Here is a 27,436-nt window from a genome sequence, read left to right as displayed (position 1 = left end):
ATGTATTTTTATGCAGTTTATGTAGTTTTATGTTGCTTATGTGACTTTATGTGGTGTTATTAAGGTCATTTTGCTTTCATTGAAATTACTATGCACGTGTTTAGGCACAGCACTGGTGGTAGGGAGCACACCTTGGGCTCCTGAGTTTCTTCAAACTCATCTGCCCCACATGCAGTGCATATGGTTTTGCCTATTTTGAGAACAAATTTGTACTGCGATAATATCCGAATAAGGGCCTTTGTGTTGCTTTATGTTTTTTTATGCAGGTTATGTAGTTTTATGTTGCTAATGTTGTTTTATTTTGCTTTATGTGGTGTTATGTTGGTCCTTTTGCTTTCATTAAACTTCCTACAATTTCTGTTAATTTATGTTAATGTATGTTAATTTATGTAAATTTATGATAATGTATGTGGTTTCAGATTTTTATGTTGTTTGTGTTGCTTTATGTTATTTTGTGTTGCTTTATATATTTGTATGCAGTTTATGTAGTTTTATGTTGCTTATGTGACTTTATGTGGTGTTATTTAGGTCATTTTGCTTTCATTGAAATTACTATAATTTATGTTAATTTATGTTAATGTATGATAATTTATGATAATTTATGCGGTTGCAGATTTTTATGTTGTTTATGTTTTGTTATGGTTTTTGTGTTGATTTATGTTTTTTTATGCAGGTTATGTAGTTTTATGTTGCTAATGTTGTTTTATTTTGCTTTATGTGGTGTTATGTTGGTTCTTTTGCTTTCATTAAACTTCCTACAATTTATGTTAATTTATGTTAATGTATGTTAATTTATGTAAATTTATGCTAATTTATGTGGTTTCAGATTTTTATGTTGTTTGTGTTGCTTTATGTTATTTTGTGTTGCTTCATGTATTTGTATGCAGTTTATGTAGTTTTATGTTGCTTATGTGACTTTATGTGGTGTTATTAAGGTCATTTTGCTTTCATTGAAATTACTATGCACGTGTTTAGGCACAGCACTGGTGGTAGGGAGCACACCTCGGGCTCCTGAGTTTCTTCAAACTCATCTGCCCCACATGCAGTGCATATGGTTTTGCCTATTTTGAGAACAAATTTGTACTGCGATAATATCCGAATAAGGGCCTTTGTGTTGCTTTATGTTTTTTTATGCAGGTTATGTAGTTTTATGTTGCTAATGTTGTTTTATTTTGCTTTATGTGGTGTTATGTTGGTCCTTTTGCTTTCATTAAACTTCCTACAATTTATGTTCATTTATGTTAATGTATGTTAATTTATGTAAATTTATGATAATTTATGTGGTTTCAGATTTTTATGTTGTTTGTGTTGCTTTATGTTATTTTGTGTTGCTTTATGTATTTGTATGCAGTTTATGTAGTTTTATGTTGCTTATGTGACTTTATGTGGTATTATTTAGGTCATTTTGCATTCATTGAAATTACTATAATTTATGTTCATTTATGTTAATTTATGATAATTTATGATAATTTATGCGGTTGCAGATTTTTATGTTGTTTATGTTTTGTTATGGTTTTTGTGTTGATTTATGTTTTTTTTATGCAGGTTATGTAGTTTTATGTTGCTAATGTTGTTTTATTTTGCTTTATGTGGTGTTATGTTGGTTCTTTTGCTTTCATTAAACTTCCTACAATTTATGTTAATTTATGTTAATGTATGTTAATTTATGTAAATTTATGCTAATTTATGTGGTTTCAAATTTTTATGTTGTTTGTGTTGCTTTATGTTATTTTGTGTTGCTTCATGTATTTGTATGCAGTTTATGTAGTTTTATGTTGCTTATGTGACTTTATGTGGTGTTATTAAGGTCATTTTGCTTTCATTGAAATTACTATGCACGTGTTTAGGCACAGCACTGGTGGTAGGGAGCACACCTCGGGCTCCTGAGTTTCTTCAAACTCATCTGCCCCACATGCAGTGCATATGGTTTTGCCTATTTTGAGAACAAATTTGTACTGCGATAATATCCGAATAAGGGCCTTTGTGTTGCTTTATGTTTTTTTATGCAGGTTATGTAGTTTTATGTTGCTAATGTTGTTTTATTTTGCTTTATGTGGTGTTATGTTGGTCCTTTTGCTTTCATTAAACTTCCTACAATTTCTGTTAATTTATGTTAATGTATGTTAATTTATGTAAATTTATGATAATGTATGTGGTTTCAGATTTTTATGTTGCTTATGTGGCTTTATGTGGTGTTATTTAGGTCCTTTTGCTTTCAGAAAACTACTACAATCTATGTTAATCTATGTTAATCTATGTTAATGTATGTAAATTTATGTAAATTTATGTAAAATTATGTAAATTTGTGATAATTAATGCGGTTTCAGATTTTTATGTTGTTTGTGTTGCTTTATGTTATTTTGTGTTGCTTTATATATTTTTATGCAGTTTATGTAGTTTTATGTTGCTTATGTGACTTTATGTGGTGTTATTTAGGTCATTTTGCTTTCATTGAAATTACTATAATTTATGTTAATTTATGATAATTTATGATAATTTATGATAATTTATGATAATTTATGCGGTTGCATATTTTTATGTAGTTTATGTTGTGTTATGGTTTTTGTGTTGCTTTATGTTTTTTATGCAGGTTATGTAGTTTTATGTTACTAATGTTGTTTTATGTTGCTTTATGTGGTGTTATGTTGGTCCTTTTGCTTTCATTAAACTTACTACAATTTATGTTAATTTATGTTAATGTATGTTCATTTATGTTAATTTATGACAATTTATGATAATTTATTATAATTTATGCGGTTTCATATTTTTATGTTGTTTGTGTTACTGTATGTTTTTTTGGCCCTTATTCAGATCTGATCACAGTACAAATTTGTTCTCAAAATGGGAAAAACCATGTGCACAGCAGGTGGGGCAGATGTAACTTGTAAAGAGAGAGTTAGATTTGTGTGAGTTATTTTGTTTCTGTGCAGGATAAATACTGGCTGCATTATGTTTACACTGCAATTTAGATTTCAGTTTCAACACACCCCACCCAAATGTAACTCTCTCTGCACATGTTATCTTAGCCTTTTGGCTAAGATCAAGTGTAGTATCTGTTCTAATCAGTGGGTATGGACTGGCCTCTGGCAGAGAATAGAGAAAGGCTGGACTGAGTAGCTGCTCTGATGGGCGGAGGGTGTGGGACCCCTCTTTTTTGCCTGGGAGTGGTGAAAAGTCTGGCTGAGTACCTTCACCTCTGCCTTTGGTAGGAGGTGTTGTTTCCTTAAATCCACTGGTAAGAGGGGGGAGAAACACTAAGCCTAGTAGTTTGACTCTCTTGACGGGGTTCGTAGCCCCGGAAGGATGAGCCAGCGAAAGGCTCAGTCTAGTATCCATTCCCAAGGAGCGGAGAAAGGCTGGGACTGAGTAGATGGCTCCTGTTCTAGAGGTTCGTAGCCTCTGATGGGGAGACCGCGAAAGGCCCAGCTTGGGATCGGAGAAACACTGAGACTGACTAGATTGCTCTTCTGAGGGGGGTGCAGCCCCTAAGGGAGTCTTTCGAAAAGCCCAGTGGAGTACCCATTCCCATGCCAGGGGCTGGAAAGTGCCCTATGATGGGAGCAGAGAAAGACTTGGTCGGACGCTGATCGGACGGCTGCTTGGAGTCCGAGGCTGCACTGTGCCCCCTGGGAAACTCGGGGGTGCCGAACATGCACGGGTGATCCCAAAATCACCATGCACTAGTATGGCACTAGCACTGCGCACTTCCCTCTAGGTTAGTGCTTCACGTCCTTACCTCGTCATTTTGGATGGGGTAGGACAATTTTTCATACCCCCACCCCGGCCCTCTGGCTGGGGTCCTCTTTATTATTTATTTCTCTTCTTCTCACGTTCATGCACTTTTCACGTTTTCTGTTTTCTGTAGTTTGTTACGTTTTTTTGGGTTGTGTGGTCGACCCTTACGGGCCTTCCATTTCCCCAACGTGCCAAAGCTCTCGCCTTTTGGGGAGAGCTGCGGTCCCCCCGAGGCCGACCCTGAGCCGCAAGGTGGAAGGAAGTCCACTGAGGGTCTCTCCAAACCTTCGGGTGCGGAGGACCCACCGTCCTAACCCTTCCGGGGGTTGAGGAAAGAGGTTCTCTCTAAGCTTCGGTAAAGAGGACCCACTGTTCCCTATTTTCCCCTCTTCGGCCTTATGGTTGAGAGGGGTTAAGGGAAAAACGGGGCCCGTCTCCTTCGGGAGATAAGCCCATTCGATAGCATGGCCCCCTTTGCACATGTTTAGGCACAGCACTGGTGGTAGGGAGCACACCTCGGTCTCCTGAGTTTCTTCAAACTCATCTGCCCCACATGCAGTGCATATGGTTTTGCCTATTTTGAGAACAAATTTGTACTGCGATAATATCTGAATAAGGGCCTTTGTGTTGCTTTATGTTTTTTATGCAGGTTATGTATTTTTATGTTGCTAATGTTGTTTTATGTTGCTTTCTGTGGTGTTATTTTGGTCATTTTGCTTTCATTGAAGTTACTATTATGTATGTTAATTTATGATAATATATGTTAATTTATGATAATTTATGCGGTTTCAGATTTTTATGTTGTTTGTTTTGCTTTATGTTATTTTGTGTTGCTTCAAGTTTTTTTATGCAGTTTATGTAGTTTTAGGTTGTTTATGTTGCTTATGTTGCTTTATGTGGTGTTATGTTGGTCCTTTTGCTTTCAGAAAAATGACTACAATTTATGTTAATGTATGTTAATTTGTGTTAATTTATGTAAATTTATGATCATCTATGCGGTTTCCGATTTTTATGTTGTTTGTGTTGCTTTATGTTATTTTGTGTAGCTTCATGTGTTTTTATGCAGTTTATGTAGTTTTATGTTGCTTATGTGGCTTTATGTGGTGTTATTTAGGTCCTTTTGCTTTCAGAAAACTACTACAATCTATGTTAATCTATGTTAATCTATGTTAATGTATGTAAATTTATGTAAATTTATGTAAAATTATGTAAATTTGTGATAATTAATGCGGTTTCAGATTTTTATGTTGTTTGTGTTGCTTTATGTTATTTTGTGTTGCTTCATGTATTTTTATGCAGTTTACGTAGTTTTATGTTGCTTATGTGACTTTATGTGGTGTTATTTAGGTCATTTTGCTTTAATCGAAATTACTATAATTTATGTTAATTTATGTTAATTTATGTTAATTTATGTTAATTTATGATAATTTGTTATAATTAATTCGGTTGCAGATTTTTATGTTGTTTATGTTGTGTTATGGTTTTTGTGTTGATTTATGTTTTTTATGCAGGTTATGTAGTTTTATGTTGCTAATGTTGTTTTATTTTGCTTTATGTGGTGTTATGTTGGTCCTTTTGCTTTCATTAAACTTCCTACAATTTTTGTTAATTTATGTTAATGTATGTTAATTTACGTAAATTTATGATAATTTATGTGGTTTCAGATTTTTATGTTGTTTGTGTTGCTTTATGTTATTTTGTGTTGCTTCATGTATTTTTATACAGTTTACGTAGTTTTATGTTGCTTATGTGACTTTATGTGGTGTTATTTAGGTCATTTTGCTTTCATTGAAATTACTATAATTTATGTTAATTTATGTTAATTTATGTTAATTTATGTTAATTTATGATAATTTATGATAATTTATGCGGTTGCAGATTTTTATGTTGTTTATGTTTTGTTATGGTTTTTGTGTTGATTTATGTTTTTTTTATGCAGGTTATGTAGTTTTATGTTGCTAATGTTGTTTTATTTTGCTTTATGTGGTGTTATGTTGGTCCTTTGGCTTTCATTAAACTTCCTTCAATTTATGTTAATTTATGTTAATGTATGTTAATTTATGTAAATTTATGATAATTTATGTGGTTTCAGATTTTTATGTTGTTTGTGTTGCTTTATGTTATTTTGTGTTGCTTTATGTATTTTTATGCAGTTTATGTAGTTTTATGTTGCTTATGTGACTTTATGTGGTGTTATTTAGGTCATTTTGCTTTCATTGAAATTACTATAATTTATGTTAATTTATGATAATTTATGATAATTTATGATAATTTATGCGGTTGCATATTTTTATGTGGTTTATGTTGTGTTATGGTTTTTGTGTTGCTTTATGTTTTTTATGCAGGTTATGTAGATTTATGTTGCTAATGTTGTTTTATGTTGCTTTATGTGGTGTTATGTTGGTCCTTTTGCTTTCATTAAACAAACTACAATGTATGTTAATTTATGTTAATTTATGTTAATTTATGTTAATTTATGACAATTTATTATAATTTATGCGGTTTCAGATTTTTATGTTGTTTGTGTTACTGTATTTTTTTTGGCCCTTATTCAGATCTGATCACAGTACAAATTTGTTCTCAAAATGGGAAAACCATGTGCACAGCAGGTGGGGCAGATGTAACTTGTAAAGAGAGAGTTAGATTTGTGTGAGTTATTTTGTTTCTGTGCAGGATAAATACTGGCTGCATTATGTGTACACTGCAATTTAGATTTCAGTTTCAACACACCCCACCCAAATGTAACTCTCTCTGCACATGTTATCTCAGCCTTTTGGCTAAGATCAAGTGTAGTATCTGTTCTAATCAGTGGGTATGGACTGGCCTCTGGCAGAGAATAGAGAAAGGCTGGACTGAGTAGCTGCTCTGATGGGCGGAGGGTGTGGGACCCCTCTTTTTTGCCTGGGAGTGGTGAAAAGTCTGGCTGAGTACCTTCACCTCTGCCTTTGGTAGGAGGTGTTGTTTCCTTAAATCCACTGGTAAGAGGGGGGAGAAACACTAAGCCTAGTAGTTTGACTCTCTTGACGGGGTTCGTAGCCCCGGAAGGATGAGCCAGCGAAAGGCTCAGTCTAGTATCCATTCCCAAGGAGCGGAGAAAGGCTGGGACTGAGTAGATGGCTCCTGTTCTAGAGGTTCGTAGCCTCTGATGGGGAGACCGCGAAAGGCCCAGCTTGGGATCGGAGAAACACTGAGACTGACTAGATTGCTCTTCTGAGGGGGGTGCAGCCCCTAAGGGAGTCTTTCGAAAAGCCCAGTGGAGTACCCATTCCCATGCCAGGGGCTGGAAAGTGCCCTATGATGGGAGCAGAGAAAGACTTGGTCGGACCTTGATCGGTCGGCTGCTTGGAGTCCGAGGCTGCACTGTGCCCCCTGGGAAACTCGGGGGTGCCGAACATGCACGGGTGATCCCAAAATCACCATGCACTAGTATGGCACTAGCACTGCGCACTTCCCTCTAGGTTAGTGCTTCACGTCCTTACCTCGTCATTTTGGATGGGGTAGGACAATTTTTCACACCCCCACCCCGGCCCTCTGGCTGGGGTCCTCTTTATTATTTATTTCTCTTCTTCTCACGTTCATGCACTTTTCACGTTTTCTGTTTTCTGTAGTTTGTTACGTTTTTTTGGGTTGTGTGGTCGACCCTTACGGGCCTTCCATTTCCCCAACGTGCCAAAGCTCTCGCCTTTTGGGGAGAGCTGCGGTCCCCCCGAGGCCGACCCTGAGCCGCAAGGTGGAAGGAAGTCCACTGAGGGTCTCTCCAAACCTTCGGGTGCGGAGGACCCACCGTCCTAACCCTTCCGGGGGTTGAGGAAAGAGGTTCTCTCTAAGCTTCGGTGAAGAGGACCCACCGTTCCCTATTTTCCCCTCTTCGGCCTTATGGTTGAGAGGGGTTAAGGGAAAAACGGGGCCCGTCTCCTTCGGGAGATAAGCCCATTCGATAGCACGGCCCCCTTTGCACATGTTTAGGCACAACACTGGTGGTAGGGAGCACACCTCGGTCTCCTGAGTTTCTTCAAACTCATCTGCCCCACATGCAGTGCATATGGTTTTGCCTATTTTGAGAACAAATTTGTACTGCGATAATATCTGAATAAGGGCCTTTGTGTTGCTTTATGTTTTTTATGCAGGTTATGTATTTTTATGTTGCTAATGTTGTTTTATGTTGCTTTCTGTGGTGTTATTTTGGTCATTTTGCTTTCATTGAAGTTACTATTATGTATGTTAATTTATGATAATATATGTTAATTTATGATAATTTATGCGGTTTCAGATTTTTATGTTGTTTGTTTTGCTTTATGTTATTTTGTGTTGCTTCAAGTTTTTTTATGCAGTTTATGTAGTTTTAGGTTGTTTATGTTGCTTATGTTGCTTTATGTGGTGTTATGTTGGTCCTTTTGCTTTCAGAAAAATGACTACAATTTATGTTAATGTATGTTAATTTGTGTTAATTTATGTAAATTTATGATCATCTATGCGGTTTCCGATTTTTATGTTGTTTGTGTTGCTTTATGTTATTTTGTGTAGCTTCATGTGTTTTTATGCAGTTTATGTAGTTTTATGTTGCTTATGTGGCTTTATGTGGTGTTATTTAGGTCCTTTTGCTTTCAGAAAACTACTACAATCTATGTTAATCTATGTTAATCTATGTTAATGTATGTAAATTTATGTAAATTTATGTAAAATTATGTAAATTTGTGATAATTAATGCGGTTTCAGATTTTTATGTTGTTTGTGTTGCTTTATGTTATTTTGTGTTGCTTCATGTATTTTTATGCAGTTTACGTAGTTTTATGTTGCTTATGTGACTTTATGTGGTGTTATTTAGGTCATTTTGCTTTAATCGAAATTACTATAATTTATGTTAATTTATGTTAATTTATGTTAATTTATGTTAATTTATGATAATTTGTGATAATTAATTCGGTTGCAGATTTTTATGTTGTTTATGTTGTGTTATGGTTTTTGTGTTGATTTATGTTTTTTATGCAGGTTATGTAGTTTTATGTTGCTAATGTTGTTTTATTTTGCTTTATGTGGTGTTATGTTGGTCCTTTTGCTTTCATTAAACTTCCTACAATTTTTGTTAATTTATGTTAATGTATGTTAATTTACGTAAATTTATGATAATTTATGTGGTTTCAGATTTTTATGTTGTTTGTGTTGCTTTATGTTATTTTGTGTTGCTTCATGTATTTTTATACAGTTTACGTAGTTTTATGTTGCTTATGTGACTTTATGTGGTGTTATTTAGGTCATTTTGCTTTCATTGAAATTACTATAATTTATGTTAATTTATGTTAATTTATGATAATTTATGATAATTTATGCGGTTGCAGATTTTTATGTTGTTTATGTTTTGTTATGGTTTTTGTGTTGATTTATGTTTTTTTATGCAGGTTATGTAGTTTTATGTTGCTAATGTTGTTTTATTTTGCTTTATGTGGTGTTATGTTGGTCCTTTGGCTTTCATTAAACTTCCTTCAATTTATGTTAATTTATGTTAATGTATGTTAATTTATGTAAATTTATGATAATTTATGTGGTTTCAGATTTTTATGTTGTTTGTGTTGCTTTATGTTATTTTGTGTTGCTTTATATATTTTTATGCAGTTTATGTAGTTTTATGTTGCTTATGTGACTTTATTTGGTGTTATTTAGGTCATTTTGCTTTCATTGAAATTACTATAATTTATGTTCATGTATGTTAATTTATGATAATTTATGATAATTTATGCGGTTGCAGATTTTTATGTTGTTTATGTTTTGTTATGGTTTTTGTGTTGATTTATGTTTTTTTTATGCAGGTTATGTAGTTTTATGTTGCTAATGTTGTTTTATTTTGCTTTATGTGGTGTTATGTTGGTCCTTTTGCTTTCATTAAACTTCCTACAATTTCTGTTAATTTATGTTAATGTATGTTAATTTATGTAAATTTATGCTAATTTATGCGGTTTCAGATTTTTATGTTGTTTGTGTTGCTTTATGTTATTTTGTGTTGCTTTATGTATTTTTATGCAGTTTATGTAGTTTTATGTTGCTTATGTGACTTTATGTGGTGTTATTAAGGTCATTTTGCTTTCATTGAAATTACTATGCACGTGTTTAGGCACAGCACTGGTGGTAGGGAGCACACCTCGGGCTCCTGAGTTTCTTCAAACTCATCTGCCCCACATGCAGTGCATATGGTTTTGCCTATTTTGAGAACAAATTTGTACTGCGATAATATCCGAATAAGGGCCTTTGTGTTGCTTTATGTTTTTTTATGCAGGTTATGTAGTTTTATGTTGCTAATGTTGTTTTATTTTGCTTTATGTGGTGTTATGTTGGTCCTTTTGCTTTCATTAAACTTCCTACAATTTCTGTTAATTTATGTTAATGTATGTTAATTTATGTAAATTTATGATAATGTATGTGGTTTCAGATTTTTATGTTGTTTGTGTTGCTTTATGTTATTTTGTGTTGCTTCATGTATTTTTATACAGTTTATGTAGTTTTATGTTGCTTATGTGACTTTATGTGGTGTTATTTAGGTCATTTTGCTTTCATTGAAATTACTATAATTTATGTTAATTTATGATAATTTATGATAATTTATGATAATTTATGATAATTTATGCGGTTGCATATTTTTATGTGGTTTATGTTGTGTTATGGTTTTTGTGTTGCTTTATGTTTTTTATGCAGGTTATGTAGTTTTATGTTGCTAATGTTGTTTTATGTTGCTTTATGTGGTGTTATGTTGCTCCTTTTGCTTTCATTAAACTTACTACAATTTATGTTAATTTATGTTAATTTATGTTAATGTATGTTCATTTATGTTAATTTCTGACAATTTATGATAATTTATTATAATTTATGCGGTTTCAGATTTTTATGTTGTTTGTGTTACTGTATGTTTTTTTGGCCCTTATTCAGATCTGATCACAGTACAAATTTGTTCTCAAAATGGGAAAAACCATGTGCACAGCAGGTGGGGCAGATGTAACTTGTAAAGAGAGAGTTAGATTTGTGTGAGTTATTTTGTTTCTGTGCAGGATAAATACTGGCTGCATTATGTGTACACTGCAATTTAGATTTCAGTTTCAACACACCCCACCCAAATGTAACTCTCTCTGCACATGTTATCTCAGCCTTTTGGCTAAGATCAAGTGTAGTATCTGTTCTAATCAGTGGGTATGGACTGGCCTCTGGCAGAGAATAGAGAAAGGCTGGACTGAGTAGCTGCTCTGATGGGCGGAGGGTGTGGGACCCCTCTTTTTTGCCTGGGAGTGGTGAAAAGTCTGGCTGAGTACCTTCACCTCTGCCTTTGGTAGGAGGTGTTGTTTCCTTAAATCCACTGGTAAGAGGGGGGAGAAACACTAAGCCTAGTAGTTTGACTCTCTTGACGGGGTTCGTAGCCCCGGAAGGATGAGCCAGCGAAAGGCTCAGTCTAGTATCCATTCCCAAGGAGCGGAGAAAGGCTGGGACTGAGTAGATGGCTCCTGTTCTAGAGGTTCGTAGCCTCTGATGGGGAGACCGCGAAAGGCCCAGCTTGGGATCGGAGAAACACTGAGACTGACTAGATTGCTCTTCTGAGGGGGGTGCAGCCCCTAAGGGAGTCTTTCGAAAAGCCCAGTGGAGTACCCATTCCCATGCCAGGGGCTGGAAAGTGCCCTATGATGGGAGCAGAGAAAGACTTGGTCGGACGCTGATCGGTCGGCTGCTTGGAGTCCGAGGCTGCACTGTGCCCCCTGGGAAACTCGGGGGTGCCGAACATGCACGGGTGATCCCAAAATCACCATGCACTAGTATGGCACTAGCACTGCGCACTTCCCTCTAGGTTAGTGCTTCACGTCCTTACCTCGTCATTTTGGATGGGGTAGGACAATTTTTCACACCCCCACCCCGGCCCTCTGGCTGGGGTCCTCTTTATTATTTATTTCTCTTCTTCTCACGTTCATGCACTTTTCACGTTTTCTGTTTTCTGTAGTTTGTTACGTTTTTTTGGGTTGTGTGGTCGACCCTTACGGGCCTTCCATTTCCCCAACGTGCCAAAGCTCTCGCCTTTTGGGGAGAGCTGCGGTCCCCCCGAGGCCGACCCTGAGCCGCAAGGTGGAAGGAAGTCCACTGAGGGTCTCTCCAAACCTTCGGGTGCGGAGGACCCACCGTCCTAACCCTTCCGGGGGTTGAGGAAAGAGGTTCTCTCTAAGCTTCGGTGAAGAGGACCCACCGTTCCCTATTTTCCCCTCTTCGGCCTTATGGTTGAGAGGGGTTAAGGGAAAAACGGGGCCCGTCTCCTTCGGGAGATAAGCCCATTCGATAGCACGGCCCCCTTTGCACATGTTTAGGCACAACACTGGTGGTAGGGAGCACACCTCGGTCTCCTGAGTTTCTTCAAACTCATCTGCCCCACATGCAGTGCATATGGTTTTGCCTATTTTGAGAACAAATTTGTACTGCGATAATATCTGAATAAGGGCCTTTGTGTTGCTTTATGTTTTTTATGCAGGTTATGTATTTTTATGTTGCTAATGTTGTTTTATGTTGCTTTCTGTGGTGTTATTTTGGTCATTTTGCTTTCATTGAAGTTACTATTATGTATGTTAATTTATGATAATATATGTTAATTTATGATAATTTATGCGGTTTCAGATTTTTATGTTGTTTGGGTTGCTTTATGTTATTTTGTGTTGCTTCAAGTTTTTTTATGCAGTTTATGTAGTTTTAGGTTGTTTATGTTGCTTATGTTGCTTTATGTGGTGTTATGTTGGTCCTTTTGCTTTCAGAAAAATTACTACAATTTATGTTAATGTATGTTAATTTGTGTTAATTTATGTAAATTTATGATCATCTATGTGGTTTCCGATTTTTATGTTGTTTGTGTTGCTTTATGTTATTTTGTGTAGCTTCATGTGTTTTTATGCAGTTTATGTAGTTTTATGTTGCTTATGTGGCTTTATGTGGTGTTATTTAGGTCCTTTTGCTTTCAGAAAACTACTACAATCTATGTTAATCTATGTTAATCTATGTTAATGTGTGTAAATTTATGTAAATTTATGTAAAATTATGTAAATTTGTGATAATTAATGCGGTTTCAGATTTTTATGTTGTTTGTGTTGCTTTATGTTATTTTGTGTTGCTTCATGTATTTGTATGCAGTTTACGTAGTTTTATGTTGCTTATGTGACTTTATGTGGTGTTATTTAGGTCATTTTGCTTTCATTGAAATTACTATAATTTATGTTAATTTATGTTAATTTATGAAAATGTATGATAATTTATGATAATTTATGCAGTTAAAGACTTTTATGTTGTTTATGTTGTGTTATGGTTTTTGTGTTGATTTATGTTTTTTATGCAGGTTATGTAGTTTTATGTTGCTAATGTTGTTTTATTTTGCTTTATGTGGTGTTATGTTGGTCCTTTTGCTTTCATTAAACTTCCTACAATTTATGTTAATGTATGTTAATTTATGTAAATTTATGATACTTTATGTGGTTTCAGATTTTTATGTTGTTTGTGTTGCTTTATGTTATTTTGTGTTGCTTTATGTATTTTTATGCAGTTTATGTAGTTTTATGTTGCTTATGTGACTTTATGTGGTGTTATTTAGGTCATTTTGCTTTCATTGAAATTACTATAATTTATGTTAATTTATGGTAATTTATGATAATTTATGATAATTTATGATAATTTATGTGGTTTCAGATTTTTATGTTGTTTGTGTTGCTTTATGTTATTTTGTGTTGCTTCATGTATTTTTATACAGTTTACGTAGTTTTATGTTGCTTATGTGACTTTATGTGGTGTTATTTAGGTCATTTTGCTTTCATTGAAATTACTATAATTTATGTTAATTTATGATAATTTATGATAATTTATGATAATTTATGCGGTTGCAGATTTTTATGTGGTTTATGTTGTGTTATGGTTTTTGTGTTGCTTTATGTTTTTTATGCAGGTTATGTAGTTTTATGTTGCTAATGTTGTTTTATGTTGCTTTATGTGGTGTTATGTTGGTCCTTTTGCTTTCATTAAACTTACTACAATTTATGTTAATTTATGTTAATTTATGTTAATGTATGTTCATTTATGTTAATTTATGACAATTTATGATAATTTATTATAATTTATGCGGTTTCAGATTTTTATGTTGTTTGTGTTACTGTATGTTTTTTTGGCCCTTATTCAGATCTGATCACAGTACAAATTTGTTCTCAAAATGGGAAAAACCATGTGCACAGCAGGTGGGGCAGATGTAACTTGTAAAGAGAGAGTTAGATTTGTGTGAGTTATTTTGTTTCTGTGCAGGATAAATACTGGCTGCATTATGTTTACACTGCAATTTAGATTTCAGTTTCAACACACCCCACCCAAATGTAACTCTCTCTGCACATGTTATCTTAGCCTTTTGGCTAAGATCAAGTGTAGTATCTGTTCTAATCAGTGGGTATGGACTGGCCTCTGGCAGAGAATAGAGAAAGGCTGGACTGAGTAGCTGCTCTGATGGGCGGAGGGTGTGGGACCCCTCTTTTTTGCCTGGGAGTGGTGAAAAGTCTGGCTGAGTACCTTCACCTCTGCCTTTGGTAGGAGGTGTTGTTTCCTTAAATCCACTGGTAAGAGGGGGGAGAAACACTAAGCCTAGTAGTTTGACTCTCTTGACGGGGTTCGTAGCCCCGGAAGGATGAGCCAGCGAAAGGCTCAGTCTAGTATCCATTCCCAAGGAGCGGAGAAAGGCTGGGACTGAGTAGATGGCTCCTGTTCTAGAGGTTCGTAGCCTCTGATGGGGAGACCGCAAAAGGCCCAGCTTGGGATCGGAGAAACACTGAGACTGACTAGATTGCTCTTCTGAGGGGGGTGCAGCCCCTAAGGGAGTCTTTCGAAAAGCCCAGTGGAGTACCCATTCCCATGCCAGGGGCTGGAAAGTGCCCTATGATGGGAGCAGAGAAAGACTTGGTCGGACGCTGATCGGTCGGCTGCTTGGAGTCCGAGGCTGCACTGTGCCCCCTGGGAAACTCGGGGGTGCCGAACATGCACGGGTGATCCCAAAATCACCATGCACTAGTATGGCACTAGCACTGCGCACTTCCCTCTAGGTTAGTGCTTCACGTCCTTACCTCGTCATTTTGGATGGGGTAGGACAATTTTTCACACCCCCACCCCGGCCCTCTGGCTGGGGTCCTCTTTATTATTTATTTCTCTTCTTCTCACGTTCATGCACTTTTCACGTTTTCTGTTTTCTGTAGTTTGTTACGTTTTTTTGGGTTGTGTGGTCGACCCTTACGGGCCTTCCATTTCCCCAACGTGCCAAAGCTCTCGCCTTTTGGGGAGAGCTGCGGTCCCCCCGAGGCCGACCCTGAGCCGCAAGGTGGAAGGAAGTCCACTGAGGGTCTCTCCAAACCTTCGGGTGCGGAGGACCCACCGTCCTAACCCTTCCGGGGGTTGAGGAAAGAGGTTCTCTCTAAGCTTCGGTGAAGAGGACCCACCGTTCCCTATTTTCCCCTCTTCGGCCTTATGGTTGAGAGGGGTTAAGGGAAAAACGGGGCCCGTCTCCTTCGGGAGATAAGCCCATTCGATAGCACGGCCCCCTTTGCACATGTTTAGGCACAACACTGGTGGTAGGGAGCACACCTCGGTCTCCTGAGTTTCTTCAAACTCATCTGCCCCACATGCAGTGCATATGGTTTTGCCTATTTTGAGAACAAATTTGTACTGCGATAATATCTGAATAAGGGCCTTTGTGTTGCTTTATGTTTTTTATGCAGGTTATGTATTTTTATGTTGCTAATGTTGTTTTATGTTGCTTTCTGTGGTGTTATTTTGGTCATTTTGCTTTCATTGAAGTTACTATTATGTATGTTAATTTATGATAATATATGTTAATTTATGATAATTTATGCGGTTTCAGATTTTTATGTTGTTTGTTTTGCTTTATGTTATTTTGTGTTGCTTCAAGTTTTTTTATGCAGTTTATGTAGTTTTAGGTTGTTTATGTTGCTTATGTTGCTTTATGTGGTGTTATGTTGGTCCTTTTGCTTTCAGAAAAATGACTACAATTTATGTTAATGTATGTTAATTTGTGTTAATTTATGTAAATTTATGATCATCTATGCGGTTTCCGATTTTTATGTTGTTTGTGTTGCTTTATGTTATTTTGTGTAGCTTCATGTGTTTTTATGCAGTTTATGTAGTTTTATGTTGCTTATGTGGCTTTATGTGGTGTTATTTAGGTCCTTTTGCTTTCAGAAAACTACTACAATCTATGTTAATCTATGTTAATCTATGTTAATGTATGTAAATTTATGTAAATTTATGTAAAATTATGTAAATTTGTGATAATTAATGCGGTTTCAGATTTTTATGTTGTTTGTGTTGCTTTATGTTATTTTGTGTTGCTTCATGTATTTTTATGCAGTTTACGTAGTTTTATGTTGCTTATGTGACTTTATGTGGTGTTATTTAGGTCATTTTGCTTTAATCGAAATTACTATAATTTATGTTAATTTATGTTAATTTATGTTAATTTATGTTAATTTATGATAATTTGTGATAATTAATTCGGTTGCAGATTTTTATGTTGTTTATGTTGTGTTATGGTTTTTGTGTTGATTTATGTTTTTTATGCAGGTTATGTAGTTTTATGTTGCTAATGTTGTTTTATTTTGCTTTATGTGGTGTTATGTTGGTCCTTTTGCTTTCATTAAACTTCCTACAATTTTTGTTAATTTATGTTAATGTATGTTAATTTACGTAAATTTATGATAATTTATGTGGTTTCAGATTTTTATGTTGTTTGTGTTGCTTTATGTTATTTTGTGTTGCTTCATGTATTTTTATACAGTTTACGTAGTTTTATGTTGCTTATGTGACTTTATGTGGTGTTATTTAGGTCATTTTGCTTTCATTGAAATTACTATAATTTATGTTAATTTATGTTAATTTATGTTAATTTATGATAATTTATGATAATTTATGCGGTTGCAGATTTTTATGTTGTTTATGTTTTGTTATGGTTTTTGTGTTGATTTATGTTTTTTTATGCAGGTTATGTAGTTTTATGTTGCTAATGTTGTTTTATTTTGCTTTATGTGGTGTTATGTTGGTCCTTTGGCTTTCATTAAACTTCCTTCAATTTATGTTAATTTATGTTAATGTATGTTAATTTATGTAAATTTATGATAATTTATGTGGTTTCAGATTTTTATGTTGTTTGTGTTGCTTTATGTTATTTTGTGTTGCTTTATATATTTTTATGCAGTTTATGTAGTTTTATGTTGCTTATGTGACTTTATGTGGTGTTATTTAGGTCATTTTGCTTTCATTGAAATTACTATAATTTATGTTCATGTATGTTAATTTATGATAATTTATGATAATTTATGCGGTTGCAGATTTTTATGTTGTTTATGTTTTGTTATGGTTTTTGTGTTGATTTATGTTTTTTTTATGCAGGTTATGTAGTTTTATGTTGCTAATGTTGTTTTATTTTGCTTTATGTGGTGTTATGTTGGTCCTTTTGCTTTCATTAAACTTCCTACAATTTCTGTTAATTTATGTTAATGTATGTTAATTTATGTAAATTTATGCTAATTTATGCGGTTTCAGATTTTTATGTTGTTTGTGTTGCTTTATGTTATTTTGTGTTGCTTCATGTATTTTTATGCAGTTTATGTAGTTTTATGTTGCTTATGTGACTTTATGTGGTGTTATTAAGGTCATTTTGCTTTCATTGAAATTACTATGCACGTGTTTAGGCACAGCACTGGTGGTAGGGAGCACACCTCGGGCTCCTGAGTTTCTTCAAACTCATCTGCCCCACATGCAGTGCATATGGTTTTGCCTATTTTGAGAACAAATTTGTACTGCGATAATATCCGAATAAGGGCCTTTGTGTTGCTTTATGTTTTTTTATGCAGGTTATGTAGTTTTATGTTGCTAATGTTGTTTTATTTTGCTTTATGTGGTGTTATGTTGGTCCTTTTGCTTTCATTAAACTTCCTACAATTTCTGTTAATTTATGTTAATGTATGTTAATTTATGTAAATTTATGATAATGTATGTGGTTTCAGATTTTTATGTTGTTTGTGTTGCTTTATGTTATTTTGTGTTGCTTCATGTATTTTTATACAGTTTATGTAGTTTTATGTTGCTTATGTGACTTTATGTGGTGTTATTTAGGTCATTTTGCTTTCATTGAAATTACTATAATTTATGTTAATTTATGATAATTTATGATAATTTATGATAATTTATGCGGTTGCATATTTTTATGTGGTTTATGTTGTGTTATGGTTTTTGTGTTGCTTTATGTTTTTTATGCAGGTTATGTAGTTTTATGTTGCTAATGTTGTTTTATGTTGCTTTATGTGGTGTTATGTTGCTCCTTTTGCTTTCATTAAACTTACTACAATTTATGTTAATTTATGTTAATTTATGTTAATGTATGTTCATTTATGTTAATTTCTGACAATTTATGATAATTTATTATAATTTATGCGGTTTCAGATTTTTATGTTGTTTGTGTTACTGTATGTTTTTTTGGCCCTTATTCAGATCTGATCACAGTACAAATTTGTTCTCAAAATGGGAAAAACCATGTGCACAGCAGGTGGGGCAGATGTAACTTGTAAAGAGAGAGTTAGATTTGTGTGAGTTATTTTGTTTCTGTGCAGGATAAATACTGGCTGCATTATGTTTACACTGCAATTTAGATTTCAGTTTCAACACACCCCACCCAAATGTAACTCTCTCTGCACATGTTATCTCAGCCTTTTGGCTAAGATCAAGTGTAGTATCTGTTATAATCAGTGGGTATGGACTGGCCTCTGGCAGAGAATAGAGAAAGGCTGGACTGAGTAGCTGCTCTGATGGGCGGAGGGTGTGGGACCCCTCTTTTTTGCCTGGGAGTGGTGAAAAGTCTGGCTGAGTACCTTCACCTCTGCCTTTGGTAGGAGGTGTTGTTTCCTTAAATCCACTGGTAAGAGGGGGGAGAAACACTAAGCCTAGTAGTTTGACTCTCTTGACGGGGTTCGTAGCCCCGGAAGGATGAGCTAGCGAAAGGCTCAGTCTAGTATCCATTCCCAAGGAGCGGAGAAAGGCTGGGACTGAGTAGATGGCTCCTGTTCTAGAGGTTCGTAGCCTCTGATGGGGAGACCGCGAAAGGCCCAGCTTGGGATCGGAGAAACACTGAGACTGAGTAGATTGCTCTTCTGAGGGGGGTGCAGCCCCTAAGGGAGTCTTTCGAAAAGCCCAGTGGAGTACCCATTCCCATGCCAGGGGCTGGAAAGTGCCCTATGATGGGAGCAGAGAAAGACTTGGTCGGACGCTGATCGGTCGGCTGCTTGGAGTCCGAGGCTGCACTGTGCCCCCTGGGAAACTCGGGGGTGCCGAACATGCACGGGTGATCCCAAAATCACCATGCACTAGTATGGCACTAGCACTGCGCACTTCCCTCTAGGTTAGTGCTTCACGTCCTTACCTCGTCATTTTGGATGGGGTAGGACAATTTTTCACACCCCCACCCCGGCCCTCTGGCTGGGGTCCTCTTTATTATTTATTTCTCTTCTTCTCACGTTCATGCACTTTTCACGTTTTCTGTTTTCTGTAGTTTGTTACGTTTTTTTGGGTTGTGTGGTCGACCCTTACGGGCCTTCCATTTCCCCAACGTGCCAAAGCTCTCACCTTTTGGGGAGAGCTGCGGTCCCCCCGAGGCCGACCCTGAGCCGCAAGGTGGAAGGAAGTCCACTGAGGGTCTCTCCAAACCTTCGGGTGCGGAGGACCCACCGTCCTAACCCTTCCGGGGGTTGAGGAAAGAGGTTCTCTCTAAGCTTCGGTGAAGAGGACCCACCGTTCCCTATTTTCCCCTCTTCGGCCTTATGGTTGAGAGGGGTTAAGGAAAAAACGGGGCCCGTCTCCTTCGGGAGATAAGCCCATTCGATAGCACGGCCCCCTTTGCACATGTTTAGGCACAGCACTGGTGGTAGGGAGCACACCTCGGTCTCCTGAGTTTCTTCAAACTCATCTGCCCCACATGCAGTGCATATGGTTTTGCCTATTTTGAGAACAAATTTGTACTGCGATAATATCTGAATAAGGGCCTTTGTGTTGCTTTATGTTTTTTATGCAGGTTATGTATTTTTATGTTGCTAATGTTGTTTTATGTTGCTTTCTGTGGTGTTATTTTGGTCATTTTGCTTTCATTGAAGTTACTATTATGTATGTTAATTTATGATAATATATGTTAATTTATGATAATTTATGCGGTTTCAGATTTTTATGTTGTTTGTTTTGCTTTATGTTATTTTGTGTTGCTTCAAGTTTTTTTATGCAGTTTATGTAGTTTTAGGTTGTTTATGTTGCTTATGTTGCTTTATGTGGTGTTATGTTGGTCCTTTTGCTTTCAGAAAAATTACTACAATTTATGTTAATGTATGTTAATTTGTGTTAATTTATGTAAATTTATGATCATCTATGCGGTTTCCGATTTTTATGTTGTTTGTGTTGCTTTATGTTATTTTGTGTAGCTTCATGTGTTTTTATGCAGTTTATGTAGTTTTATGTTGCTTATGTGGCTTTATGTGGTGTTATTTAGGTCCTTTTGCTTTCAGAAAACTACTACAATCTATGTTAATCTATGTTAATCTATGTTAATGTATGTAAATTTATGTAAATTTATGTAAAATTATGTAAATTTGTGATAATTAATGCGGTTTCAGATTTTTATGTTGTTTGTGTTGCTTTATGTTATTTTGTGTTGCTTCATGTATTTTTATGCAGTTTACGTAGTTTTATGTTGCTTATGTGACTTTATGTGGTGTTATTTAGGTCATTTTGCTTTAATTGAAATTACTATAATTTATGTTAATTTATGTTAATTTATGTTAATTTATGATAATTTGTGATAATTTATTCGGTTGCAGATTTTTATGTTGTTTATGTTGTGTTATGGTTTTTGTGTTGATTTATGTTTTTTTATGCAGGTTATGTAGTTTTATGTTGCTAATGTTGTTTTATTTTGCTTTATGTGGTGTTATGTTGGTCCTTTTGCTTTCATTAAACTTCCTACAATTTTTGTTAATTTATGTTAATGTATGTTAATTTACGTAAATTTATGATAATTTATGTGGTTTCAGATTTTTATGTTGTTTGTGTTGCTTTATGTTATTTTGTGTTGCTTCATGTATTTTTATACAGTTTACGTAGTTTTATGTTGCTTATGTGACTTTATGTGGTGTTATTTAGGTCATTTTGCTTTCATTGAAATTACTATAATTTATGTTAATTTATGTTAATTTATGATAATTTATGATAATTTATGATAATTTATGCGGTTGCAGATTTTTATGTTGTTTATGTTTTGTTATGGTTTTTGTGTTGATTTATGTTTTTTTATGCAGGTTATGTAGTTTTATGTTGCTAATGTTGTTTTATTTTGCTTTATGTGGTGTTATGTTGGTCCTTTGGCTTTCATTAAACTTCCTACAATTTATGTTAATTTATGTTAATGTATGTTAATTTATGTAAATTTATGATAATTTATGTGGTTTCAGATTTTTATGTTGTTTGTGTTGCTTTATGTTATTTTGTGTTGCTTTATGTATTTTTATGCAGTTTATGTAGTTTTATGTTGCTTATGTGACTTTATGTGGTGTTATTTAGGTCATTTTGCTTTCATTGAAATTACTATAATTTATGTTCATTTATGTTAATTTATGATAATTTATGATAATTTATGCGGTTAAAGACTTTTATGTTGTTTATGTTGTGTTATGGTTTTTGTGTTGATTTATGTTTTTTATGCAGGTTATGTAGTTTTATGTTGCTAATGTTGTTTTATTTTGCTTTATGTGGTGTTATGTTGGTCCTTTTGCTTTCATTAAACTTCCTACAATTTATGTTAATGTATGTTAATTTATGTAAATTTATGTTAATTTATGATAATTTATGTGGTTTCAGATTTTTATGTTGTTTGTGTTGCTTTATGTTATTTTGTGTTGCTTCAAGTTTTTTTATGCAGTTTATGTAGTTTTAGGTTGTTTATGTTGCTTATGTTGCTTTATGTGGTGTTATGTTGGTCCTTTTGCTTTCAGAAAAATTACTACAATTTATGTTAATGTATGTTAATTTGTGTTAATTTATGTAAATTTATGATCATCTATGCGGTTTCCGATTTTTATGTTGTTTGTGTTGCTTTATGTTATTTTGTGTAGCTTCATGTGTTTTTATGCAGTTTATGTAGTTTTATGTTGCTTATGTGGCTTTATGTGGTGTTATTTAGGTCCTTTTGCTTTCAGAAAACTACTACAATCTATGTTAATCTATGTTAATCTATGTTAATGTATGTAAATTTATGTAAATTTATGTAAAATTATGTAAATTTGTGATAATTAATGCGGTTTCAGATTTTTATGTTGTTTGTGTTGCTTTATGTTATTTTGTGTTGCTTCATGTATTTTTATGCAGTTTACGTAGTTTTATGTTGCTTATGTGACTTTATGTGGTGTTATTTAGGTCATTTTGCTTTCATTGAAATTACTATAATTTATGTTACTTTATGTTAATTTATGTTAATTTATGAAAATTTATGATAATTTATGATAATTTATGCGGTTAAAGACTTTTATGTTGTTTATGTTGTGTTATGGTTTTTGTGTTGATTTATGTTTTTTATGCAGGTTATGTAGTTTTATGTTGCTAATGTTGTTTTATTTTGCTTCATGTGGTGTTATGTTGGTCCTTTTGCTTTCATTAAACTTCCTACAATTTATGTTAATGTATGTTAATTTATGTAAATTTATGATACTTTATGTGGTTTCAGATTTTTATGTTGTTTGTGTTGCTTTATGTTATTTTGTGTTGCTTCATGTATTTTTATACAGTTTACGTAGTTTTATGTTGCTTATGTGACTTTATGTGGTGTTATTTAGGTCATTTTGCTTTCATTGAAATTACTATAATTTATGTTAATTTATGTTAATTTATGTTAATTTATGATAATTTATGATAATTTATGCGGTTGCAGATTTTTATGTGGTTTATGTTGTGTTATGGTTTTTGTGTTGCTTTATGTTTTTTATGCAGGTTATGTAGTTTTATGTTGCTAATGTTGTTTTATTTTGCTTTATGTGGTGTTATGTTGGTCCTTTTGCTTTCATTAAACTTCCTACAATTTCTGTTAATTTATGTTAATATATGTTAATTTATGTAAATGTATGCTAATTTATGCGGTTTCAGATTTTTATGTTGTTTGTGTTGCTTTATGTTATTTTGTGTTGCTTCATGTATTTTTATGCAGTTTATGTAGTTTTATGTTGCTTATGTGACTTTATGTGGTGTTATTAAGGTCATTTTGCTTTCATTGAAATTACTATGCACGTGTTTAGGCACAGCACTGGTGGTAGGGAGCACACCTTGGGCTCCTGAGTTTCTTCAAACTCATCTGCCCCACATGCAGTGCATATGGTTTTGCCTATTTTGAGAACAAATTTGTACTGCGATAATATCCGAATAAGGGCCTTTGTGTTGCTTTATGTTTTTTTATGCAGGTTATGTAGTTTTATGTTGCTAATGTTGTTTTATTTTGCTTTATGTGGTGTTATGTTGGTCCTTTTGCTTTCATTAAACTTCCTACAATTTCTGTTAATTTATGTTAATGTATGTTAATTTATGTAAATTTATGATAATGTATGTGGTTTCAGATTTTTATGTTGTTTGTGTTGCTTTATGTTATTTTGTGTTGCTTTATGTATTTTTATGCAGTTTATGTAGTTTTATGTTGCTTATGTGACTTTATGTGGTGTTATTTAGGTCATTTTGCTTTCATTGAAATTACTATAATTTATGTTCATTTATGTTAATTTATGATAATTTATGATAATTTATGCGGTTGCAGATTTTTATGTTGTTTATGTTTTGTTATGGTTTTTGTGTTGATTTATGTTTTTTTATGCAGGTTATGTAGTTTTATGTTGCTAATGTTGTTTTATTTTGCTTTATGTGGTGTTATGTTGGTCCTTTTGCTTTCATTAAACTTCCTACAATTTCTGTTAATTTATGTTAATATATGTTAATTTATGTTAATATATGTTAATTTATGTAAATGTATGCTAATTTATGCGGTTTCAGATTTTTATGTTGTTTGTGTTGCTTTATGTTATTTTGTGTTGCTTCATGTATTTTTATGCAGTTTATGTAGTTTTATGTTGCTTATGTGACTTTATGTGGTGTTATTAAGGTCATTTTGCTTTCATTGAAATTACTATGCACGTGTTTAGGCACAGCACTGGTGGTAGGGAGCACACCTCGGGCTCCTGAGTTTCTTCAAACTCATCTGCCCCACATGCAGTGCATATGGTTTTGCCTATTTTGAGAACAAATTTGTACTGCGATAATATCCGAATAAGGGCCTTTGTGTTGCTTTATGTTTTTTTATGCAGGTTATGTAGTTTTATGTTGCTAATGTTGTTTTATTTTGCTTTATGTGGTGTTATGTTGGTCCTTTTGCTTTCATTAAACTTCCTACAATTTCTGTTAATTTATGTTAATGTATGTTAATTTATGTAAATTTATGATAATGTATGTGGTTTCAGATTTTTATGTTGTTTGTGTTGCTTTATGTTATTTTGTGTTGCTTTATATATTTGTATGCAGTTTATGTAGTTTTATGTTGCTTATGTGACTTTATGTGGTGTTATTTAGGTCATTTTGCTTTCATTGAAATTACTATAATTTATGTTAATTTATGATAATTTATGATAATTTATGATAATTTATGATAATTTATGCGGTTGCATATTTTTATGTGGTTTATGTTGTGTTATGGTTTTTGTGTTGCTTTATGTTTTTTATGCAGGTTATGTAGATTTATGTTGCTAATGTTGTTTTATGTTGCTTTATGTGGTGTTATGTTGGTCCTTTTGCTTTCATTAAACTTACTACAATTTATGTTAATTTGTGTTAATTTATGTTAATTTATGTTAATTTATGACAATTTATGACAATTTATGACAATTTATGCGGTTTCAGATTTTTATGTTGTTTGTGTTACTGTATTTTTTTTGGCCCTTATTCAGATCTGATCACAGTACAAATTTGTTCTCAAAATGGGAAAACCATGTGCACAGCAGGTGGGGCAGATGTAACTTGTAAAGAGAGAGTTAGATTTGTGTGAGTTATTTTGTTTCTGTGCAGGATAAATACTGGCTGCATTATGTGTACACTGCAATTTAGATTTCAGTTTCAACACACCCCACCCAAATGTAACTCTCTCTGCACATGTTATCTCAGCCTTTTGGCTAAGATCAAGTGTAGTATCTGTTCTAATCAGTGGGTATGGACTGGCCTCTGGCAGAGAATAGAGAAAGGCTGGACTGAGTAGCTGCTCTGATGGGCGGAGGGTGTGGGACCCCTCTTTTTTGCCTGGGAGTGGTGAAAAGTCTGGCTGAGTACCTTCACCTCTGCCTTTGGTAGGAGGTGTTGTTTCCTTAAATCCACTGGTAAGAGGGGGGAGAAACACTAAGCCTAGTAGTTTGACTCTCTTGACGGGGTTCGTAGCCCCGGAAGGATGAGCCAGCGAAAGGCTCAGTCTAGTATCCATTCCCAAGGAGCGGAGAAAGGCTGGGACTGAGTAGATGGCTCCTGTTCTAGAGGTTCGTAGCCTCTGATGGGGAGACCGCGAAAGGCCCAGCTTGGGATCGGAGAAACACTGAGACTGACTAGATTGCTCTTCTGAGGGGGGTGCAGCCCCTAAGGGAGTCTTTCGAAAAGCCCAGTGGAGTACCCATTCCCATGCCAGGGGCTGGAAAGTGCCCTATGATGGGAGCAGAGAAAGACTTGGTCGGACGCTGATCGGTCGGCTGCTTGGAGTCCAAGGCTGCACTGTGCCCCCTGGGAAACTCGGGGGTGCCGAACATGCACGGGTGATCCCAAAATCACCATGCACTAGTATGGCACTAGCACTGCGCACTTCCCTCTAGGTTAGTGCTTCACGTCCTTACCTCGTCATTTTGGATGGGGTAGGACAATTTTTCACACCCCCACCCCGGCCCTCTGGCTGGGGTCCTCTTTATTATTTATTTCTCTTCTTCTCACGTTCATGCACTTTTCACGTTTTCTGTTTTCTGTAGTTTGTTACGTTTTTTTGGGTTGTGTGGTCGACCCTTACGGGCCTTCCATTTCCCCAATGTGCCAAAGCTCTCGCCTTTTGGGGAGAGCTGCGGTCCCCCCGAGGCCGACCCTGAGCCGCAAGGTGGAAGGAAGTCCACTGAGGGTCTCTCCAAACCTTCGGGTGCGGAGGACCCACCGTCCTAACTCTTCCGGGGGTTGAGGAAAGAGGTTCTCTCTAAGCTTCGGTGAAGAGGACCCACCGTTCCCTATTTTCCCCTCTTCGGCCTTATGGTTGAGAGGGGTTAAGGGAAAAACGGGGCCCGTCTCCTTCGGGAGATAAGCCCATTCGATAGCACGGCCCCCTTTGCACATGTTTAGGCACAACACTGGTGGTAGGGAGCACACCTCGGTCTCCTGAGTTTCTTCAAACTCATCTGCCCCACATGCAGTGCATATGGTTTTGCCTATTTTGAGAACAAATTTGTACTGCGATAATATCTGAATAAGGGCCTTTGTGTTGCTTTATGTTTTTTATGCAGGTTATGTATTTTTATGTTGCTAATGTTGTTTTATGTTGCTTTCTGTGGTGTTATTTTGGTCATTTTGCTTTCATTGAAGTTACTATTATGTATGTTAATTTATGATAATATATGTTAATTTATGATAATTTATGCGGTTTCAGATTTTTATGTTGTTTGGGTTGCTTTATGTTATTTTGTGTTGCTTCAAGTTTTTTTATGCAGTTTATGTAGTTTTAGGTTGTTTATGTTGCTTATGTTGCTTTATGTGGTGTTATGTTGGTCCTTTTGCTTTCAGAAAAATTACTACAATTTATGTTAATGTATGTTAATTTGTGTTAATTTATGTAAATTTATGATCATCTATGTGGTTTCCGATTTTTATGTTGTTTGTGTTGCTTTATGTTATTTTGTGTAGCTTCATGTGTTTTTATGCAGTTTATGTAGTTTTATGTTGCTTATGTGGCTTTATGTGGTGTTATTTAGGTCCTTTTGCTTTCAGAAAACTACTACAATCTATGTTAATCTATGTTAATCTATGTTAATGTGTGTAAATTTATGTAAATTTATGTAAAATTATGTAAATTTGTGATAATTAATGCGGTTTCAGATTTTTATGTTGTTTGTGTTGCTTTATGTTATTTTGTGTTGCTTCATGTATTTTTATGCAGTTTACGTAGTTTTATGTTGCTTATGTGACTTTATGTGGTGTTATTTAGGTCATTTTGCTTTCATTGAAATTACTATAATTTATGTTAATTTATGTTAATTTATGAAAATGTATGATAATTTATGATAATTTATGCAGTTAAAGACTTTTATGTTGTTTATGTTGTGTTATGGTTTTTGTGTTGATTTATGTTTTTTATGCAGGTTATGTAGTTTTATGTTGCTAATGTTGTTTTATTTTGCTTTATGTGGTGTTATGTTGGTCCTTTTGCTTTCATTAAACTTCCTACAATTTATGTTAATGTATGTTAATTTATGTAAATTTATGATACTTTATGTGGTTTCAGATTTTTATGTTGTTTGTGTTGCTTTATGTTATTTTGTGTTGCTTTATGTATTTTTATGCAGTTTATGTAGTTTTATGTTGCTTA

The 27,436-nt window shown here is 34.6% G+C and overlaps 6 pseudogenes; all 6 read left to right on the top strand.

The window, feature by feature from the left end:
* Positions 1-3,014: 3,014 nt before the first annotated feature.
* On the top strand, positions 3,015-3,150 carry LOC146006190 (U2 spliceosomal RNA; annotated as a pseudogene).
* A 3,342-nt stretch (positions 3,151-6,492) lies between these two features.
* On the top strand, positions 6,493-6,628 carry LOC146006165 (U2 spliceosomal RNA; annotated as a pseudogene).
* A 4,225-nt stretch (positions 6,629-10,853) lies between these two features.
* LOC146006164 (U2 spliceosomal RNA) lies at positions 10,854-10,989 on the top strand (annotated as a pseudogene).
* Positions 10,990-14,109: 3,120 nt separating this feature from the next.
* On the top strand, positions 14,110-14,245 carry LOC146006193 (U2 spliceosomal RNA; annotated as a pseudogene).
* A 4,225-nt stretch (positions 14,246-18,470) lies between these two features.
* On the top strand, positions 18,471-18,606 carry LOC146005879 (U2 spliceosomal RNA; annotated as a pseudogene).
* Positions 18,607-24,987: 6,381 nt separating this feature from the next.
* On the top strand, positions 24,988-25,123 carry LOC146006138 (U2 spliceosomal RNA; annotated as a pseudogene).
* Positions 25,124-27,436: the final 2,313 nt, after the last annotated feature.

The sequence above is a fragment of the Crinia signifera genome, chromosome 5 (assembly GCF_055691185.1).
Source record: "Crinia signifera chromosome 5, ASM5569118v1, whole genome shotgun sequence".
In the NCBI taxonomy this organism is placed as follows: Eukaryota; Metazoa; Chordata; class Amphibia; order Anura; family Myobatrachidae; genus Crinia; species Crinia signifera.
The sequence above is the reverse complement of the archived record's forward strand: the minus strand, read 5'-3'. Positions and strand labels throughout refer to the sequence as shown.